The following is a 23,218-nucleotide window of genomic DNA, read 5'->3' on the forward strand; positions in this document are numbered from 1 at the left end:
GCCGCTCTGCGGCACTGCCGCTCTGCGGCACTGCCGCTCTGCGGCACTGCCGCTCTGCGGCACTGCCGCTCTCCGGCTCTGCCGCTCTGCGGCTCTGCGGCTCTGCCGCTCTGCGGCTCTGTCGCTCTGCGGCTCTGCCGCTCTGCGGCTCTGCGGCTCTGCCGCTCTGCGGCTCTGCCGCTCTGCGGCTCTGCCTCTCTTCGGCTCTGCCGCTCTGCGGCTCTGCCGCTCTGCGGCTCTGCCGCTCTGCGGCTCTGCCGCTCTGCGGCTCTGCCGCTCTGCGGCTCTGCCGCTCTGCGGCTCTGCGGCTCTGCGGCTCTGCCGCTCTGCGGCTCTGCGGCTCTGCCGCTCTGCGGCTCTGCGGCTCTGCGGCACTGCCGCTCTGCGGCACTGCCGCTCTGCGGCACTGCCGCTCTGCGGCACTGCCGCTCTGCGGCACTGCCGCTCTGCGGCACTGCCGCTCTGCGGCACTGCCGCTCTGCGGCTCTGCCGCTCTGCGGCTCTGCCGCTCTGCGGCTCTGCGGCTCTGCGGCTCTGCGGCTCTGCGGCTCTGCGGCTCTGCGGCTCTGCCGCTCTGCGGCTCTGCGGCTCTGCGGCTCTGCCGCTCTGCCGCTCTGCGGCTCTGCGGCTCTGCGGCTCTGCGGCTCTGCCGCTCTGCGGCTCTGCCGCTCTGCGGCTCTGCCGCTCTGCGGCTCTGCCGCTCTGCGGCTCTGCCGCTCTGCGGCTCTGCCGCTCTGCGGCTCTGCCGCTCTGCGGCTGTGCCGCTCTGAGGCTGTGCCGCTCTGCGGCTGTGCCGCTCTGCGGCTGTGCCGCTCTGCGGCTGTGCCGCTCTGCGGCTGTGCCGCTCTGCGGCTGTGCCGCTCTGCCGCTCTGCGGCTCTGCCGCTCTGCGGCTCTGCCGCTCTGCGGCTCTGCCGCTCTGCGGCTCTGCCGCTCTGCGGCTCTGCCGCTCTGCGGCTCTGCGGCTCTGCCGCTCTGCGGCTCTGCCGCTCTGCGGCTCTGCCGCTCTGCGGCTCTGCCGCTCTGCGGCTCTGCCGCTCTGCGGCTCTGCCGCTCTGCGGCTCTGCCGCTCTGCGGCTCTGCCGCTCTGCGGCTCTGCCGCTCTGCCGCTCTGCGGCTCTGCCGCTCTGCGGCTCTGCGGCTCTGCCGCTCTGCCGCTCTGCCGCTCTGCGGCTCTACCGCTCTGCGGCTCTGCCGCTCTGCGGCTCTGCCGCTCTGCGGCTCTGCCGCTCTGCCGCTCTGCGGCTCTGCGGCTCTGCGGCTCTGCGGCACTGCCGGTCTCGGCACTGCCGCTCTGCGGCACTGCCGCTCTGCGGCACTGCCGCTCTGCGGCACTGCCGCTCTGCGGCACTGCCGCTCTACGGCTGTGCCGCTCTGCGGCTCTGCGGCTCTGCCGCTCTGCGGCTCTGTCGCTCTGCGGCTCTGCCGCTCTGCGGCTCTGCGGCTCTGCCGCTCTGCGGCTCTGCCGCTCTGCGGCTCTGCCGCTCTGCGGCTCTGCCTCTCTGCGGCTCTGCCGCTCTGCGGCTCTGCGGCTCTGCCGCTCTGCGGCTCTGCCGCTCTGCGGCTCTGCGGCTCTGCCGCTCTGCGGCTCTGCCGCTCTGCCGCTCTGCGGCTGTGCCGGTCTGCGGCTGTGCCGCTCTGCGGCTGTGCTGCTCTGCGGCCGTGCCGCTCTGCGGCCGTGCCGCTCTGCGGCCGTGCCGCTCTCTATCTATCTATCTCTCTCTCTCTCTCTATCGCTCTCTCTCTCTCTCTCTCTCACACACACACACGCACACACTCTCTCTCTCTCTCTATTTCTCTCTCTCTATTTCTCTCTCTCTATTTCCCTCTCTCTCCATTTCTCTCTCTCTCTATTTCTCTCTCTCTCTCTTTCTCTCTCTCTGAATTGGTGTTCAATTGCATATTAGAACCATTCCTCATTACTCTCTTGCTCTACCGACTGCCTGAAGCGGCTCTGCGGCTCTGCCGGTCTGCGGCTGTGCCGCTCTGCGGCTGTGCCGCTCTGCGGCTGTGCCGCTCTGCGGCTGTGCCGCTCTGCGGCTGTGCCGCTCTGCGGCTGTGCCGCTCTGCGGCTGTGCCGCTCTGCGGCTGTGCCGCTCTGCGGCTGTGCCGCTCTGCGGCTGTGCCGCTCTGCGGCTGTGCCGTTCTGCGGCTGTGCCGCTCTGCGGCTGTGCCGCTCTGCGGCTGTGCCGCTCTGCGGCTCTGCCGCTCTGCGGCTCTGCCGCTCTGAGGCTCTGCCGCTCTGCGGCTCTGCCGCTCTGCGGCTCTGCCGCTCTGCGGCTCTGCGGCTCTGCCGCTCTGCCGCTCTGCGGCTCTGCCGCTCTGCCGCTCTGCGGCTCTGCCGCTCTGCGGCTCTTCCGCTCTGCCGCTCTGCGGCTCTGCCGCTGTGCCGCTCTGCGGCTGTGCCGCTCTGCGGCTGTGCCGCTCTGCGGCTGTGCCGCTCTGCGGCTGTGCCGCTCTGCGGCTGTGCCGCTCTGCGGCTGTGCCGCTCTGCGGCTGTGCCGCTCTGCGGCTGTGCCGCTCTGCGGCTGTGCCGCTCTGCGGCTGTGCCGCCCTGCGGCTGTGCCGCCCTGCGGCTGTGCCGCTCTGCGGCTGTGCCGCTCTCTATCTATCTATCTATCTATCTCTCTATCTCTCTGTCTCTCTCTCTCTCTCTCTCACTCACACACACACACGCACACTCTCTCTCTCTCTCTATTTCTCTCTCTCTATTTCTCTCTCTCTCCATTTCTCTCTCTCTCTATTTCTCTCTCTCTCTCTCTTTCTCTCACTCTGAATTGGTGTCCAATTGCATATTAGAACCATTGCTCATTACTCTCTTGCTCTACCGACTGCCTGAAGCGGCTCTGCCGCTCTGCGGCTCTGCGGCTCTGCCGGTCTGCGGCTGTGCCGCTCTGCGGCTGTGCCGCTCTGCGGCTGTGCCGCTCTGCGGCTGTGCCGCTCTGCGGCTGTGCCGCTCTGCGGCTGTGCCGCTCTGCCGCTGTGCCGCTCTGCGGCTGTGCCGCTCTGCGGCTGTGCCGCTCTGCGGCTGTGCCGCTCTGCGGCTGTGCCGCTCTGCGGCTCTGCGGCTGTGCCGCTCTGCGGCTGTGCCGCTCTGCGGCTGTGCCGCTCTGCGGCTGTGCCGCTCTGCGGCTGTGCCGCTCTGCGGCTGTGCCGCTCTGCGGCTGTGCCGCTCTGCGGCTGTGCCGCTCTGCGGCTGTGCCGCTCTGCGGCTGTGCCGCTCTGCGGCTGTGCCGCTCTGCGGCTGTGCCGCTCTGCGGCTGTGCCGCTCTGCGGCTGTGCCGCTCTGCGGCTGTGCCGCTCTGCGGCTGTGCCGCTCTGCGGCTGTGCCGCTCTGCGGCTGTGCCGCTCTGCGGCTGTGCCGCTCTGCGGCTGTGCCGCTCTGCGGCTGTGCCGCTCTGCGGCTCTGCCGCTCTGCGGCTCTGCGGCTCTGCGGCTCTGCGGCTCTGCCGCTCTGCCGCTCTCGCTCTGCCGCTCTGCGGCTCTGCGGCTCTGCCGCTCTGCGGCTCTGCCGCTCTGCGGTTCTGCCGCTCTGCGGCTCTGCCGCTCTGCGGCTCTGCCGCTCTGCGGCTCTGCGGCTGGGGGGGACTGCCGCTCTGCGGCACTGCCGCTCTGCGGCACTGCCGCTCTGCGGCACTGCGGCTCTGCGGCACTGCGGCTCTGCGGCACTGCCGCTCTGCGGCACTGCCGCTCTGCAGCACTGCCGCTCTGTGGCTCTGCCGCTCTGCGGCTCTGGCGCTCTGCGGCTCTGCGGCTATGCCGCTCTGCGGCTCTGCCGCTTTGCGGCTCTGCGGCTCTGCGGCTCTGCCGCTCTGCGGCTCTGCGGCTCTGCGGCTCTGCCGCTCTGCGGCTCTGCGGCTGTGCCGCTCTGCGGCTGTGCCGCTCTGCGGCTGTGCCGCTCTGCGGCTGTGCCGCTCTGCGGCTGTGCCGCTCTGCGGCTGTGCCGCTCTGCGGCTGTGCCGCTCTGCGGCTGTGCCGCTCTGCGGCTCTGCCGCTCTGCGGCACTGCGGCTCTGCGGCACTGCCGCTCTGCGGCACTGCCGCTCTGCGGCTCTGCCGCTCTGCGGCTCTGGCGCTCTGCGGCTCTGGCGCTCTGCGGCTATGCCGCTCTGCGGCTCTGCGGCTCTGCGGCTCTGCGGCTCTGCGGCGCTGCCGCTCTGCGGCTCTGCGGCTCTGCGGCTCTGCCGCTCTGCGGCTCTGCGGCTGTGCCGCTCTGCGGCTGTGCCGCTCTGCGGCTGTGCCGCTCTGCGGCTGTGCCGCTCTGCGGCTGTGCCGCTCTGCGGCTGTGCCGCTCTGCGGCTGTGCCGCTCTGCGGCTCTGCCGCTCTGCCGCTCTGCGGCTCTGCCTCTCTGCGGCTCTGCCGCTCTGCGGCTCTGCGGCTCTGCCGCTCTGCGGCTCTGCGGCTCTGCCGCTCTGCGGCTCTGCCGCTCTGCCGCTCTGCGGCTGTGCCGCTCTGCGGCTGTGCCGCTCTGCGGCTGTGCCGCTCTGCGGCTGTGCCGCTCTGCGGCTGTGCCGCTCTGCGGCTGTGCCGCTCTGCGGCTGTGCCGCTCTGCGGCTGTGCCGCTCTGCGGCTGTGCCGCTCTGCGGCTGTGCGGCTCTGCGGCTCTGCGCCACTGCCGCTCTGCGCCACTGCCGCTCTGCGCCACTGCCGCTCTGCGCCAATGCCGCTCTGCGCCAATGCCGCTCTGCGCCACTGCCGCTCTGCGCCACTGCCGCTCTGCGCCACTGCCGCTCTGCGCCACTGCCGCTCTGCGCCACTGCCGCTCTGCGCCACTGCCGCTCTGCGCCACTGCCGCTCTGCGCCACTGCCGCTCTGCGCCACTGCCGCTCTGCGCCACTGCCGCTCTGCGCCACTGCCGCTCTGCGGCTCTGCGGCTCTGCCGCTCTGCGGCTGTGCCGCTCTGCGGCTGTGCCGCTCTGCGGCTGTGCCGCTCTGCGGCTGTGCCGCCCTGCGGCTGTGCCGCCCTGCGGCTGTGCCGCTCTGCGGCTGTGCCGCTCTCTATCTATCTATCTATCTATCTCTCTATCTCTCTGTCTCTCTCTCTCTCTCTCTCACTCACACACACACACGCACACTCTCTCTCTCTCTCTATTTCTCTCTCTCTATTTCTCTCTCTCTCCATTTCTCTCTCTCTCTATTTCTCTCTCTCTCTCTCTTTCTCTCACTCTGAATTGGTGTCCAATTGCATATTAGAACCATTGCTCATTACTCTCTTGCTCTACCGACTGCCTGAAGCGGCTCTGCCGCTCTGCGGCTCTGCGGCTCTGCCGGTCTGCGGCTGTGCCGCTCTGCGGCTGTGCCGCTCTGCGGCTGTGCCGCTCTGCGGCTGTGCCGCTCTGCGGCTGTGCCGCTCTGCGGCTGTGCCGCTCTGCCGCTGTGCCGCTCTGCGGCTGTGCCGCTCTGCGGCTGTGCCGCTCTGCGGCTGTGCCGCTCTGCGGCTGTGCCGCTCTGCGGCTCTGCGGCTGTGCCGCTCTGCGGCTGTGCCGCTCTGCGGCTGTGCCGCTCTGCGGCTGTGCCGCTCTGCGGCTGTGCCGCTCTGCGGCTGTGCCGCTCTGCGGCTGTGCCGCTCTGCGGCTGTGCCGCTCTGCGGCTGTGCCGCTCTGCGGCTGTGCCGCTCTGCGGCTGTGCCGCTCTGCGGCTGTGCCGCTCTGCGGCTGTGCCGCTCTGCGGCTGTGCCGCTCTGCGGCTGTGCCGCTCTGCGGCTGTGCCGCTCTGCGGCTGTGCCGCTCTGCGGCTGTGCCGCTCTGCGGCTGTGCCGCTCTGCGGCTGTGCCGCTCTGCGGCTCTGCCGCTCTGCGGCTCTGCGGCTCTGCGGCTCTGCGGCTCTGCCGCTCTGCCGCTCTCGCTCTGCCGCTCTGCGGCTCTGCGGCTCTGCCGCTCTGCGGCTCTGCCGCTCTGCGGTTCTGCCGCTCTGCGGCTCTGCCGCTCTGCGGCTCTGCCGCTCTGCGGCTCTGCGGCTGGGGGGGACTGCCGCTCTGCGGCACTGCCGCTCTGCGGCACTGCCGCTCTGCGGCACTGCGGCTCTGCGGCACTGCGGCTCTGCGGCACTGCCGCTCTGCGGCACTGCCGCTCTGCAGCACTGCCGCTCTGCGGCTCTGCCGCTCTGCGGCTCTGGCGCTCTGCGGCTCTGCGGCTATGCCGCTCTGCGGCTCTGCCGCTTTGCGGCTCTGCGGCTCTGCGGCTCTGCCGCTCTGCGGCTCTGCGGCTCTGCGGCTCTGCCGCTCTGCGGCTCTGCGGCTGTGCCGCTCTGCGGCTGTGCCGCTCTGCGGCTGTGCCGCTCTGCGGCTGTGCCGCTCTGCGGCTGTGCCGCTCTGCGGCTGTGCCGCTCTGCGGCTGTGCCGCTCTGCGGCTGTGCCGCTCTGCGGCTGTGCCGCTCTGCGGCTCTGCCGCTCTGCGGCACTGCGGCTCTGCGGCACTGCCGCTCTGCGGCACTGCCGCTCTGCGGCTCTGCCGCTCTGCGGCTCTGGCGCTCTGCGGCTCTGGCGCTCTGCGGCTATGCCGCTCTGCGGCTCTGCGGCTCTGCGGCTCTGCGGCTCTGCGGCGCTGCCGCTCTGCGGCTCTGCGGCTCTGCGGCTCTGCCGCTCTGCGGCTCTGCGGCTGTGCCGCTCTGCGGCTGTGCCGCTCTGCGGCTGTGCCGCTCTGCGGCTGTGCCGCTCTGCGGCTGTGCCGCTCTGCGGCTGTGCCGCTCTGCGGCTGTGCCGCTCTGCGGCTCTGCCGCTCTGCCGCTCTGCCGCTCTGCGGCTCTGCCTCTCTGCGGCTCTGCCGCTCTGCGGCTCTGCGGCTCTGCCGCTCTGCGGCTCTGCGGCTCTGCCGCTCTGCGGCTCTGCCGCTCTGCCGCTCTGCGGCTGTGCCGCTCTGCGGCTGTGCCGCTCTGCGGCTGTGCCGCTCTGCGGCTGTGCCGCTCTGCGGCTGTGCCGCTCTGCGGCTGTGCCGCTCTGCGGCTGTGCCGCTCTGCGGCTGTGCCGCTCTGCGGCTGTGCCGCTCTGCGGCTGTGCCGCTCTGCGGCTGTGCCGCTCTGCGGCTGTGCGGCTCTGCGGCTCTGCGCCACTGCCGCTCTGCGCCACTGCCGCTCTGCGCCACTGCCGCTCTGCGCCAATGCCGCTCTGCGCCAATGCCGCTCTGCGCCACTGCCGCTCTGCGCCACTGCCGCTCTGCGCCACTGCCGCTCTGCGCCACTGCCGCTCTGCGCCACTGCCGCTCTGCGCCACTGCCGCTCTGCGCCACTGCCGCTCTGCGCCACTGCCGCTCTGCGCCACTGCCGCTCTGCGCCACTGCCGCTCTGCGCCACTGCCGCTCTGCGGCTCTGCGGCTCTGCCGCTCTGCGGCTCTGCCGCTCTGCGGCTCTGCCGCTCTGCGGCTCTGCCGCTCTGCGGCTCTGCCGCTCTGCGGCTCTGCCGCTCTGCGGCTCTGCCGCTCTGCGGCTCTGCCGCTCTGCGGCTCTGCCGCTCTGCGGCTCTGCCGCTCTGCGGCTCTGCCGCTCTGCCGCTCTGCCGCTCTGCCGCTCTGCCGCTCTGCATGGCTCTGCCGCTCTGCACGGCTCTGCCGCTCTGCACGGCTCTGCCGCTCTGCACGGCTCTGCCGCTCTGCACGGCTCTGCCGCTCTGCACGGCTCTGGCGCTCTGCACGGCTCTGGCGCTCTGCACGGCTCTGGCGCTCTGCACGGCTCTGGCGCTCTGCACGGCTCTGGCGCTCTGCACGGCTCTGGCGCTCTGCACGGCTCTGGCGCTCAGCACGGCTCTGGCGCTCAGCACGGCTCTGGCGCTCTGCACGGCTCTGGCGCTCTGCACGGCTCTGGCGCTCTGCACGGCTCTGGCGCTCTGCACGGCTCTGGCGCTCTGCACGGCTCTGGCGCTCTGCACGGCTCTGGCGCTCTGCACGGCTCTGGCGCTCTGCACGGCTCTGGCGCTCTGCACGGCTCTGGCGCTCTGCACGGCTCTGGCGCTCTGCACGGCTCTGGCGCTCTGCACGGCTCTGGCGCTCTGCACGGCTCTGGCGCTCTGCACGGCTCTGGCGCTCTGCACGGCTCTGGCGCTCTGCACGGCTCTGGCGCTCTGCACGGCTCTGGCGCTCTGCACGGCTCTGGCGCTCTGCACGGCTCTGGCGCTCTGCACGGCTCTGGCGCTCTGCACGGCTCTGGCGCTCTGCACGGCTCTGGCGCTCTGCACGGCTCTGGCGCTCTGCACGGCTCTGGCGCTCTGCACGGCTCTGGCGCTCTGCACGGCTCTGGCGCTCTGCACGGCTCTGGCGCTCTGCACGGCTCTGGCGCTCTGCACGGCTCTGGCGCTCTGCACGGCTCTGGCGCTCTGCACGGCTCTGGCGCTCTGCACGGCTCTGGCGCTCTGCACGGCTCTGGCGCTCTGCACGGCTCTGCCGCTCCGGCTCTGCATGGCTCTGGCGCTCTGCATGGCTCTGGCGCTCTGCATGGCTCTGGCGCTCTGCATGGCTCTGGCGCTCTGCATGGCTCTGGCGCTCTGCATGGCTCTGGCGCTCTGCATGGCTCTGGCGCTCTGCATGGCTCTGGCGCTCTGCATGGCTCTGGCGCTCTGCATGGCTCTGGCGCTCTGCATGGCTCTGGCGCTCTGCATGGCTCTGGCGCTCTGCATGGCTCTGGCGCTCTGCATGGCTCTGGCGCTCTGCATGGCTCTGGCGCTCTGCATGGCTCTGGCGCTCTGCATGGCTCTGGCGCTCTGCATGGCTCTGGCGCTCTGCATGGCTCTGGCGCTCTGCATGGCTCTGGCGCTCTGCATGGCTCTGGCGCTCTGCATGGCTCTGGCGCTCTGCATGGCTCTGGCGCTCTGCATGGCTCTGGCGCTCTGCATGGCTCTGGCGCTCTGCATGGCTCTGGCGCTCTGCATGGCTCTGGCGCTCTGCATGGCTCTGGCGCTCTGCATGGCTCTGGCGCTCTGCATGGCTCTGGCGCTCTGCATGGCTCTGGCGCTCTGCATGGCTCTGGCGCTCTGCATGGCTCTGGCGCTCTGCATGGCTCTGGCGCTCTGCATGGCTCTGGCGCTCTGCATGGCTCTGGCGCTCTGCATGGCTCTGGCGCTCTGCATGGCTCTGGCGCTCTGCATGGCTCTGGCGCTCTGCATGGCTCTGGCGCTCTGCATGGCTCTGGCGCTCTGCATGGCTCTGGCGCTCTGCATGGCTCTGGCGCTCTGCATGGCTCTGGCGCTCTGCATGGCTCTGGCGCTCTGCATGGCTCTGGCGCTCTGCATGGCTCTGGCGCTCTGCATGGCTCTGGCGCTCTGCATGGCTCTGGCGCTCTGCATGGCTCTGGCGCTCTGCATGGCTCTGGCGCTCTGCATGGCTCTGGCGCTCTGCATGGCTCTGGCGCTCTGCATGGCTCTGGCTCTGCCGCTCTGGCTCTGCCGCTCTGGCTCTGCCGCTCTGGCTCTGCCGCTCTGGCTCTGCCCTCTGGCTCTGCCCTCTGGCTCTGCAGCTCTGGCTCTGCAGCTCTGTCACTACTGCTCTGTCACTACTGCTCTGGCTCTGGCTCTGGCTCTGCGGCTCTGGCTCTGGCTCTGCCCCTTGTCTGGCTCTGGCACTCTGGCTGTGCCACTCTGGCTCTGCAGCTCTGGCTCTGCTGCTCTGGCTCTGCCCCTGCTCTGGCTCTGGCACTATGGCTCTGGCTGTGTTTGCCCTCAGGCTCTGGCACTCTGTCTCCAGGGCTCTGGCTCCAGTGCTCTGGCACTATGGCTCTGGCTCTGGTGCTCTGGATCTGGCTCTGGTGCTCTGGCTCTGGCTCTGGCGCTCTGGCTCTGGCTCTGGCGCTCTGGCTCTGGCTCTTGCACTGGGGCACTTGCACTGGGGCACTTGCACTGGGGCACTTGCACTGGGGCACTTGCACTGGGGCACTTGGGCTCTGGCTATGGCTCTGGCGCTTTGCTCTGCCCTATCTGGCACTCTGGCTCTGGCGCTCTGGCTCTTGTGCTCTGGCTCTGGCGCTCTGGCTCTGGCGCTCTGGCTCTGGTGCTTTTGCCCTTCATCTCTTGGGCTTCCATATCTGTCACTCAGGTAAGATTTCAACCATGACAATCTCTTAAACTGTCACCAGCAAATCCTATATAATATATATGTACATAGGATTTGGTTTTTGGCTAAAGGATTTCGCTAAAAAACTTATGCATATTGATGAAATGGGTTTCATGAGGTGTTTGGAACTGTTTTCCATATACTTCCATAGGAATACTCCAAATTTCAAGCCGATCGGCCAATTTTCGGGGTGAAGCTACTGCTGTAGTACAATTAAAAGCACTAGATATGCCAACCTGTGGCAGTGCTCCCCAATCGATCACAAACATCTATGCATGGTATCTATGTACTTATTCAGCATTCTAAGCACCTTATCAATAATCATCTGCATCCATTACAACACTCTGGATGATGCAGAACACTCAAATCCTATATATAGGATCCGACACAAAACTGACTTGTCCTCACCAAAACGGCGCGACAAGTCAAGTGGTAATAATTATAGGATCCCACAAAAAACTGACTTGTCCTCACCAAAACGGCCCGATAAGTCAAGTGGTAATACTGTCACTCTTGAAAACTTCTGAAGAAAAACTACTGATACCGCCCTAACACGTTACGATACAATTTAGGCACACAACTTATCCCGGGTGCAAGCACGGTCATGACTATTTGAAAACTTTCAAAAAATCCTATATATAGGATTTGACAGTTTAAGAGATAGCGAGCTGTCTACCCCAAACGAATGTTGTAGCTTGACCAAGAGCCCGCGATGCCAGATGGTGTCAAATGCCTCCGCAACGTCAAAACCCAGACGCCAACAATCTGTTGTTGTTGTTGTTGTTGTTGTTGTTGTTGTTGTTGTTGTTGTTGTTGTTGTTGTTGTCGCTCGGCTGTTTTTGTTGTTGTTGTTGTTGTTGATGTTGATGTTGTCTGGCCCTACACCAGCTATTATTACTATAAAGGAGTTTTTGGACAAGCCAATGGTTAGCCACTCTCACTGTATAATCAAAAAAAAAGCTTTTTTTCTTCTTTTTAGACCAAGAGTGGTACACATGATTAACAAAGATCATGAGACATTTTTACGATACTTTTCCAGAAATTTCTTTGTTCTGAACAACATGGTCATTGGATAAAGAATGGAAGCCTCCGGGTGGTGGCATGAGTTGTTACTAATAATAGGGAGTGATGGTGATGAGATGAGGTGAGAAGGTGTAGGTGGGAAATCACATATATCTTAGTGGTAGAGGTGTGCTGTGGGTCTATACAGGTGGGAGGGTGTGAAGCCTTATAGGCGATTCACACGACAGGCAAATCCACATTTGTCAGGTGCCCGCAGGAAGTGAAACGTGAGGCTGCAGTTCACAGGACCACGGGTGGCGGCCAGAGCTGCCCGGAGTTTTCGGTGAGTATACGGCGTTACTGTGGTGATTTGGAATGAGTACCCAAAGACAAAGGCCAAACAACCAGGGTTCAAGACTACTGTACGATAGTACGACCTCACAGGCTCATAACTGTAAACGTGCCCGCAGATGAGTGCATCCGCAGGCTAAAAACCCATGGACATATTTTTGAGCAGGAGCTTCTTGGGTGTAGTCAGGATGTGGAATTTTTCCGCGGTACATAGATTGCATTTTTTTACTCATATATGTATGATCGGCTCTTCTCCTGCACATTCCGTGTAACGGTCAGCAAGCGGTCTGAGATGATCTCGAAATGCAGGCATGAGAAAAAGTTCCGCCTCGCAAATTTCACACCTATCAAATGAGCTGACCAAGTACTGCACTGCACTTTGCCTGAGCACCCCAATATCAATTATTAATAACACAATGCCTTGGCCTGTTGTTGGCTATGCCACTCTGCTCACGCCTGCCCGTCACCCAAAGACCCCCTAGCGATCTCACTGGCCCATTGCCCGCCATCCTCCTGGCACCTCCACCCATCTGCTGTACACTGCCTCTTTCCGCGCTTTCATGCCCACACCTGCCTGTTGCCTGCCACCCTCGTGATTTGGTCCAAATCCGCAATTTTCGCCAAATAAGCCCGCGAATTCCTGACAAATTCCGCATCTTTCCGCACTTTTCGCCGCATTTTTTGTTGTTTTCTGCCGCAACTTCTTGCGCAAGTTTTCAAGAAATTTTTCCGCAAATTCCCGCAGGGACAGCATACTGTTGGGTAGACCCGAGTATCAGTTGTCTGATGATTGCCTAACGGCATGAAACTCAGAGTTACAACCAACCTGAACGTCCTCCGCTGAGTCTGCTATGCACTAAGCTCTGTCTCTGACATTGAGCACTCTCTGCAGCTCGGGGATCAACGGATTTGGACTTGGTTATACATGTACAGTAAAACCTGTAACTAACGACCACCCCTTGGTGCCCGGAAAAGTGGTCGTTAGTGGCAGGTGGTCTTTAGTTAGAGGTTTGCACCGCGCGACCATATATGGATCCCAGTATATGATATGTATGTCAAAATGCAGATAATACAATCCCCCACCACTTGCGCACTGACATTCTTCTTTCAGATCATACAACACTTGGAGAGAGAGAAAATCAAGTTTTTTATACACCGGAAGCGATAGTACCGTAGCATGCTAGCTAGCCAGCACAGACTGTCAGTGTGACCTGTGTAGTGGTGAGTCTGGTGACTGAGCTGTGTGATTGCACTTCGACAGAGAGCCGCTCAGTCTTAGTTTCTCCTTCGAGTAGTAACATCGATTCAAAGAGCGCTTTGGATGCGCTCTCCAAGACGTTTCCTATCACGTTTGTTCTTGACAGCACTTGAAATTATGACAGGTGTAGTGCAATCCACACTGATTCCACAGTAAAAATGAGACTGCGCTCATTTGTCCAGCTGTAGTATCGAAACGACCATGGAAAATCATCAAAATTTCGAGAAGGAGCTTCAAGCAATGCTTGATTTGCTACATCGCGGTCGCTAGTTACTTACGGGTCAAAATTCGACATTGGGACAAGAAAAGGCGGTCGCTGGTCGCGTTCAGCAGGTAGTCGCTAGTCACAGTGCATTTTGAATGTGAGACCGTCCGTGCCTGACAAAGTGGTCGGTAGTACCAGGCCGGTCGCTAGTCACGGTGGTCGTTAGTTACAGGTTATACATGTACATGTATTATACATAATTGTACCCACCACTGAACTGTTACTTACCTTACGAGTCTAGTGTCGTTACTTGCGATGTCCGAATGCATAAACACTCAGATAATCACCATCTCCGAATGCTCCATCCCGGACGACTAGTAGATCGATCTACTAGTGGTGCCTGAATCCTGATATTGGAGACAATCGATGTCACCAAGCCTGCTCACAGGGTAAACATTCTAAGCGATAAGGAGTTAGTTACGTTCACTGACCAGCAATGCTAGAACTACGTCTATCATAACGGCTTGTTCTTGCCAACGTAAACGAATGTCTAGAGAACCACACCTGTCTTTTCGGAAGGACCACTAGAGGTCGTGACTGTCAAGTAAACTCTCCGCCATTGAACGGCTATTGTGCTAATGTCGGCGCGCTGTTCCCTGCAAGCGCGCTACACTAATCGACGAGACGATCAGTTTGCAACGTTTCCCCAGCGCAGGACTTAGTATTATGACTGCGCAAAGACATGCACTACTGCATTAGTAGTAGTAAGTAAGTAGCTAGATATCATGGTCATGCGACACTGACTGTCAGTGTCACAGCGAGAAAACCCAAACCCCAAAGCCAGTACAGCAATGCATAGCAGTGCATGACGTGTATTTCCACGCAGAAGCCTGGAGAACTGGAAGGTGACTATCTAAGTACATGTAGCGGGGGCGATCGGTATTATTATTGTCGAGGTCTAGTACTTGTACTGTAGTTAGTTATCATGACTATGCGACAGCGAAAAACCCCAAAGCCCAGGCCAGAGCCAGTACAGCAGTACATGACGTGTATTTCCACGCTGAAGCCTGGAGAAGGTCCATCTAACTACATATTCTAAGTGTAGCGGGGGCGATCGGTATTATTATCGTCGAGGTCTAGTACTTAGTAGATGTCTACTTAGAGTAGAGTCTTACGTCTTAGTACTCAGTCAGTACCAGTACTGCAGTAGATCTATGATCATTGATTATGCCATGTACATGTCTAGTACTTAGTAGATCTACAGTCATGATTCTAGACTACATGTATCTAGTACATGTACTTACTTAGTATAGACTAGATCATCTACATGACTGTACAGTCATGTAGAGTCTTTTTTATTCAAAGCCCCACGTGACGTAGTCTACTCTAGGTAGGAGTTGTAGAGCAACACGCATTGTGCGTAGGTCGTTGCTGATACTGATAGCAAGGATTCGTGCATGGCTTTGTACTCTAGGGTCCCTGCTTGATCTGTTGATAGCAGGATGAAGATCGCACGCGCGTACTCCCCCCGCTGTACTGCACTTATGGATCAAGTGTAACCCAGGGAGAGGATAGACAAAAGGCATTAAAAGGTACTAAATTTTTAATATTGCCAGTCAGGCTGCGTAGCTCGCTGGATCACGCGAACGCGCGCACCACGATTTGCATTCTTACCAGCGGCGTCGGCGATGCTGAACCATTACCTGGCCTTGAGTCTAGTGCGTAGGACGGTGATTGGACGGACCGGTTGTCCAAGAGGTTTAATGGGCTTTTGAAGGGGGATGATGATTCCTCCGCCTACATGTACACGTAAGTGAGACTCCCTCGATTTAGGCTTAGGCTAGGGAAGAAGAGCCCTGCGCATGCGTTGGGGTCTACTCGCAAGCTTTAGAGCCAGTGTTTTAGCTAGAATGTTTCAGTCAAAGATTTGTCTTCGTTGGAGCAGGTTACTAATGAGAGCTAGCTGTCATTGTGAATCGTTTCAAGTATTAGTTTGCTATTTCACTGGTCCAAAGCTTAGCTTGTACAAAGGCAGTCCACCATTGTTGTTCCTGTACTCGTTCGCAAATATACCTTTGTCTAGTTACTATTTACCCGATCCGAAGTGCGGAATCACCGCTTTCAGTTGCCAGTAGCGTCTCGAACAGCATTGCAATGGCTCATCAATTGTCAAGTGAAGAGGTGGCAAGGTTTTCCCGAGCTCTTGTCCGGTTAGCTAAGGATAAGAGAGACCTTTCGCAAGTCGCCACAAGCCCCAGGGAGCGGTTCGTACTGTCACATAATCGTCGCGGCGCTCCACTAACTGTCTGGGGTCCGCCATTGTTCGCCGAGTACGTCCTGCTTACTGGAATGGATACACCGTCATCATCCGCTTCCAGCGGCGGGAGAGATGGCTTAATTCCGGGAGGTGCAGCCCTGGTCGGACTACTTGAACAGGTAAGCGGTATAGAGACCATTGCTCCGTCCGCAGTGCATCAGCCGCATACCGCGCCCACCGATCACAGCAGCATTCCGAATATTACCTATACAGTCCGTATCGCCTATAAGGTTGGCGGCTATAGTAATATACCGGATATAGTGATCAATTTCTCAAAGTCATTTTCATTTGCCATAACTAAGTATACACAGTTATCGCATATAGCAATAATCGTCTATAGTAATTATATCGCCTATAGTGATCAAATTCATATTTCAAAAGACGTTTATTACACTATTTTCGCATCGGTTATAGTGAGTGATGTAAAATCAAGCGATGTCAGAGGAGAACAGGGTGTTACTTCTTCGTGAAGAACTTGTCCAGTGAGTGTTGTTCGGTGAGTTTTGCTTTTACAAGTTGCCAAAATATGCCTCCATCATGAGGAAATCCTGATTTTGTGTGTCAGGAGCTACAGCCAGCTACATGACATTGTACATGTATGTAGTGCGTATGTGCACGGCGCGCTGAGTCGTTTGACACCCCACTCGCATACATTGCAAGCAGTATCGGTCATAGTAATATTATCGCTTATAGTGATAAAATGCTCAAAATCAAACACCAACGCTATAGGCGATACTGACTGTACTGTGTTGCCTCCTGAATCACGTGGACCAGTAAGCCGACCAAGAAGCGGCCCAGCAAAAGGAAAACAAGCGCACTCACACGGAGATAGACAAGAGGACCAGCAAGATCACCAGCAAGCCAACCAACGAGCGGGCGAACAAGCAGTTGAAGACGTTTTTGAACAGCCGATCTTCTTGTGCGAATTTTCCCATACGGTTAGGCGCGGTGTCAGATATTTAACTGTGAAACAAGTGGTGAAAGGCATCGTCGTTCAAGGACACGCCTCTCGCTAACCGTTGAGCAGATGTCCCATGCCATGGCTTCGCATAGCAGGTCACGGAAGTAACATGAGTTTTCTTGTGTTGAATTGCGTTTGGAGAGAATGTTCATAAGCCATATCGAGGAGGACTAGCATGCTTGCCTCCAGCATCCTCCACACAAGGTAACCAATTTCTCTAGGATTATCTGAGGCTCTGAACCCATCAATCATGATTATAATTTTCGCTCTCTCTCTCTCTCTCTCTCTCTCTCTCTCTCTCTCTCTCTCTCCCGCACTTTCTCTGTCTCTCTGCTGATCGTGATAGGCTTAGGCAGCTAGTTTACGCATGCTGTTTTTCCCTTTTTTTCTTTCGCTGCGGCTTTATTCATTTGGAGACAGTGCGACCAGAATGGTTATGCGTTATCTATACATGTACAAAGTCATGTACATAAGTGAAGAAGGAAATGGATCTTTCTATTGTATTGTTCTTGCGGTGATCAGCAGTGTGTACTCGACCATGTCAGATAGAGTTAGAAATAGAAACCTTTTTATGTGCTGAATGAAGCTAGTTCTTTGGAATCTGAACTCTTTCACTGTGTTTGCGTAAGATCAAGAGACATTGCCTGGAGATGCACACCACGCATTTCACTCTTTTCATTGAAAACACTATCTGCATGACCTCCGAACCCTTTACCATGCAGACCACCAGCACTGATTAGGTGCATTGTACACAATTGTGTAGCCTACATACTCAAACTGTGGTACAATCATGCAGTTATGCTCCTACCCCCGCCGGGATGCCAAATTATGCTCCAAATTTTCAACCACCAAATTATGCGGGCACAATCCGCCGGTGCCTATTTCCCGTATGTCAAGTGATTGTCGCCTTGGAGTTGACCAATGACAGATTAAACTGCGCGGGCTGGAAATACATACATAATCCTACACAGTTGCGAGGGCATGACACTCTGATCAGGCCTGCGGGCCGCGGCCTGAGTGAGTGATCTTGCCCGAGGTCGCGACGCCCAAGGGACGTAGCCCCGAGGGCGTCGCGACCTAGCTCGGGCAAGATCACTCACATGACCGTCGTTTGACCGAGGGCTAGACATAGCCCGATTTTGCTAGCAATTCTGCTGGCAAAATATCGAAGAATTTTGACGAGAGAATTTGCTGGCAAAACGGGGCAAAATATCGGTATGTTCGCTGGAAACTGGGAGATTTTGCACTTATACGGTGCATGTGACTCATTTTCGTACATTTTTGCCAACACATGACTCATTTTTTCTCATTTTTGCCAACACGTGACCCACTTTCGGTCAGTTTTCCTACACGTGACCCAAATTTGGTCTTGCATTGGAGCAAAAAGGGAGCAAAATATCGAGTGACCTGGCAAAATGAAAGCAAAATATCAACGATGAGCAAGCAAAATTTTGCGGCAAAATATCGAAGTTCCCCTGGCAAAATCGGGCTTTGCCCACCGAGGGCCTGGTCAGTAGACAGTACTAGTAGCCCTCTCTCAAAGGTGCTTTTTTAATTCGCACTTGGTGCTTTACGCGTCCCTCAAAATATGCTGAAAAAGTGCTCTTTTTTCAGTGAAAAAAGGTCAAAAGTGCTCTTTTTTCAGTGAAGCATAGCCATGATACATGTTCAGATGTACATGTATATTACCCATATAAAAACCGCTCTGTGAGCGGTTCTGAAAAACCTTTACTGGTGCAGCCCCGTCGTAAAAGTAAGAAATTAGAACTGGCGCATTGTCCTCCCAAATGTGAACTGATCCACCTAAATCGCGATTGACGGGACCCGAACGCACCAGTAGCACGAGGTTCCTACCTGTGGATGCAGCTGGGGACGCTGGTCCATAGCCAAAGCGGCAAAGGTGGGCTTCGGGGTAGATCTAAGTGTTGTATGGTAACTAACTTGATCAGCGCCGACGCCGGCTGTGATCCTGTGCCCTCCCGACCTCGTGCTACTGGTGCGTTCGGGTCCCGTCAATCGCGATTTAGGTGGATCAGTTCACATTTGGGAGGACAATGCGCCAGTTCTAATTTCTTACTTTTACGACGGGGCTGCACCAGTAAAGGTTTTTCAGAACCGCTCACAGAGCGGTTTTTATATGGGTAATTTCAGTTCTTTTTCTGTTCCCTCCCCCACCCCAGCCCAGCTCCGAAGATAAACATGGTGAGCACACGCGCGCGATGCACTGTATGTAGCCATGCGACTGCAGTAGCACACTGATACATTCCAGCCCTCCCCACCTCGCTACCTCGCACACACACACCTTGTGACAAACACGCACATGCACATGGCACACACACACATGGGCACGCACACACATACATACACACACACACACACACACACACACACACACGACCCAAACAGGAAATTCTTGATGAACATTGTATAATGCCATGCAAAGCAGTGGCCACCATACTTCAGGAAGTCAGTTGTGAAACAAAAATAATTCAACTACAATGTGTAGGTAAGCTGGCGGCCAAAGCACAACATTGCAAACCGTGATATTTGCCTAAGGATTGCAGTTTGCAGACCACACCATGGAAGCAGTGAATACAGAATTATTGTAATGTCATACAAAGACAAGCAAAGAAGTGGCCACCATACACCAGAAACTTGCAGAAAGTCACATATCCAACAGATAGAGAAGTGAACAGCATCTGGTACAGCCCACACAAAACCAAGCTGACCTGATACTCGTCCGAAGATCGTAAGTGGCAGATCCTTTTCAACGATAGCATGCAGGTGTACGTTACACGCATGGACAAAATCTGACCGTGTCACCGGCATACATTGTCATCACATGCATACCCCACAAGTTACACACATGCACAGTAGAAGCACAATAAAAGCAATGGAAAAATATGAAGGGGCTGCTGAAGCATCTTCACACTTCAATTTCAGACTTCGATGTGGTCGTCACGGGGTGATATACCTGCAAGATACAAGTGATACAGAAAGAAAGCATAAGGTCGTGAGGTAGGCTATGAGACACCACAAATGGGTCACCTACATGTATGTTCAGGGCTGGTGTACACACACACGCAGAATTATCATAATCGAGAATTTCCCAAACTACAGAAGAGCAATGAAATCCATTTGCATGCACAGGAGCAATTTTGCAGTATGATGCGCAGCTCGGGAATACACCTGTTGGCAATGGATTACATTCCCATTGGAGTTCCCATTCACGTGGGATTCACAGAAGCAATTTGGCAGTGTGCTGCGCAATGCGACACGACCTGCGATTCTGCGTGCGATGCAAACTCGCACAAAATACCATTCACAGAATCACGACAAGACGTCAGCGATGCAACAGCGCCTTGCTGACGTGCCTCAAGTCAAAGCTCAACGAGAATGCGTTTGTCGGTTACAACTGGTACAAATGTACAAGCAATTTCTGAAAATGCTCCTGTGAATCCTGCTTTAAGCAGTGCAGGAATGTCCCTCCTCCGCTCCCCCCCCCCCCCCTCCACACCCTCAGGGAACTTGACAAGGAAGGGTGGTCTTCGCGGTTCCCAACATCTATTTGCAGTTTCTGGTCTCCACTATGTCTTTTCAATGGGGATTTGTACGTACCATAAAAGCAAGCCTAAAAAATGAACAGCACATTTGCCGTTCCCCCACTGGGGAGGATGCGTTCCACAGCTATCCTGACAAGATATTCCGAGAAGCGGTGCTGAGTGCAATGCATTGTGAAACTGAAAAAGCTGACCAAGCCGCGGTATATAACGTCTAAACTTCAATTGTAGTTCGCCAGCTGACTACTTTCAGACTCCATGTAGGTCGGAGTACATCTGGCTTAAAAGTTGACAACAACGGCGCACGCACATAAGCAATGGCCACCTTACCTGTACTGTAGCAGTACTTCCGAGTTCCCGTATGGGAGTTCCCTCACTGTGTGTGCAATAGCAGCCTCATCGGACCAGTTCAATGCGACGCGGACAGTCCGACACTGAGGAGGACATTGAAGAAGTCAGAGACAGGAAGAATGGTTGATTTACAATTCAACTAGCAAGGCTGAACACCCACGAAGTTCCACTCACCATTGTGCCGTCCTTCTTGGAATGCAGAAATAACGCTTCCTCTCGAGAACGCAGCCTGTGACAGAGAAAAAGGAAGGAGCATCGCCATCGGCATTGGTCCTCTGCTATCACCGATTGCCGAGTTGCACAGTTCACTCTAACAAGACTGAGGATGTTCAAGAACTCCCCATCCATACCATTATTGGAGTAAGAGGAAAGGTCAGATTGCCTAGTTCCTAGGGCCTAGCATTCCTGGATGCCAGGAGGTGCTGCCCCCCCCCCCCGCCCCTCCCTTCTACTGCCTGGACAGGGGCAACATACATGTACATGTATGTGACAGCGTTCACCAGTACAGTCGGAGGAGAACATGGGAGAAGGCAAAAAAGGGCAACACACATGAATCCCTTATAAACAAGCAGTGGCAACTCTAGCACCAGCAATGTTGGACTTACATCCCAGCCATTGCCGCCGGATTCAGCGGCTTCTTCTTCTTCGTCTCCCATCTTGGAAGCACTCCTTCCCGTAAGTTCAGTCCTGGGATCGGGAGTACAGTTGGAGGAGAATGTCGGAAAAGGCAAAAAGGCAACACACATGATTCCCTTATAAGCAAGCAGTGGCAACTCTAGCACCAGCAATGTTGAACTTACATCCCAGCCATTGCCGCCGGATTCCCACGCTTCCTCTTCGTCGTCTTCCAGTTCCCAGGTTCCATCTTGCAAATACTCCTTCCCGTAAGTACATTGTAAGTGCAGTCCTGGCCTGCGTGGATGCGCAGTACATTGACGATGGCGGAGATGGAGCAGGTCAGGGAGCCCTACAGGGTCCCGAGAGCAGATTGTGGCCAAATTCGGGACGATGCCGGACGCCACGCGCGTACGCTTAAGTGTCAACAAAGTGTCAACAACGTGTCGACCACGTGTCTTTAGCGGTACACTAATTTTGGTGTCCCCAAACTGAAAACATCGAGCACCAGTATGGAAAGGCTTTAGACAGAAAGCCTTTCCAATGGAAAGGCTTTAGACAGAAAGCCTTTCCAATGAACCCAAGCTGAGAAATGAATACGCACTCTTCCATTTATGGGTCCACGAAAGGCAAAACAGGAAGTACAAGCTCCGTATGAAGACATCGAAGAAGAAGATTGCCTGATGAGTCCAGCGGGGACGAAACGTACGTCGCAATAGGCCTTATGCACATTGTACAGATGCACGAAATCCGGTATAATCTTGTAGAATCCCGTAGACCCGGTTGGGTGTTGAATGTGCAGGACCCTATTGTGTTTACTGCTATTTTCACTATGAAATGGGCCCTGAAGGCATTTCATATGAAAACTTTTTTTCTGGCAGAGATCTAGCTAGTCGGTAGTTCAATCCCAAAGTGAAGAAGCTGGAAAAGCGATTGTTTGCCATGAATTATGAGGCTAAATGGGTCAAACGCGCATGTACATGTATAGCACACAATGAACACCCAACCGGGCATGTACACACCTACGGCCCTAGTCCAGAACTTCGTACATCTGTACAACGTGTATAAGGCCTATCGAGCTATGTCGTTGCTGTGTCATCATCTACATGTATGTGCCATGCGCTACTTGATGTACCAGCCTGCTATGCCGGATACCGCCAGCCATGCATCGGCCAGGCGCCAGGCGCAAACTGATGGTGGTGGGGTGAGAAGGAGAGCTCTGTGCCAGAACTTTGCAGCCTAGAGAGCGTGTGTGGGCAGGCGTGTGTTTACCGCCATATTGCCAGGTGTGCTTGTATACAAACAAACAATTTCCAGAAAAACCCATTTTGAAACATTTGACGTACATGTAGGTCTGTTTTTGCTGATCACGGCTCAACTATGCTTCTGCTCGAAAAGCAGTGAAATTGGCAGAACCATACAAACCTTATGGCGGGCAATTCCTCGAATTCTGCTCCATTTTTTTATCCACATACCAAACATGCATGAAGATTACCAGAAAAAGTACCGAATTCTGCCAAGTTTTCTGCCGGCAGAATCCGCCGGACCCTACTGCGTGAACATTGCTGTGAGGTCTTTTGTACTTTAGGTTTTGTCCAGGGAGTCGTATACGACTTCCTGGTTTTGTCGCATACACGTAACATTGGTAACTAGCCACTTGCAAGTCTCTGCACCGTCAGAACACTAGTCCTGCGCTACAACAAATATAGGGGTAAGGTTGCAAAACTGATCGTCTCGGCGATTGGTGTAGGCTGCTTGCAGGGAACAGCGCGCCTACATTAGTGCAATACATGTACTAGTGTAAACAGTTTCCTCTAAAAAGACAGCCATTGTTCTCTAGAAGTTTGCAACTGTACATGTATAGCAACAGGCCAATCATAGTCGGTAGTTCTAGCGTTGCTGGTCAGTGAACGTAACTAACCAGTTGCCAAGTACTGTAGAATAAAATACCAACTGTTAGTACCCACTAAACAGGCTTGGAGAAATCGAAAGTAGCAAATACCAGGCTGCACAGTGAACTAGTACTATACTACTACATGTAGTTGTAGCACATGTACTAGCCGTGAATAGAGCAATGTGACGTGGTGATGTGAGTGACGTTTGTTGGACACAGCGTAGCTGAACATCCACACACTTGCACACACACACGCACACACACACACACACACACACACACACACCACCACCACCACCACCACCACCCACACATCTTGCACACACACACACACACACACACACCACACACACACACACACACACACACACACACACACACACACACACACACACACACACACACACACACACACACACACACACACACACACACACACACACACACACACACACACACACACACACACACACACACACACACACACACACACACACACACACACACACACACACACACACACACACACACACACACACACACACACACACACACACACACACACACACACACACACACACACACACACACACACACACACACACACACACACACACACACACACACACACACACACACACACACACACACACACACACACACACACACACACA

The sequence above is a fragment of the Sycon ciliatum genome, chromosome 8, assembly GCF_964019385.1.
Source record: "Sycon ciliatum chromosome 8, ocSycCili1.1, whole genome shotgun sequence".
Lineage (NCBI taxonomy): Eukaryota > Metazoa > Porifera > Calcarea > Leucosolenida > Sycettidae > Sycon > Sycon ciliatum.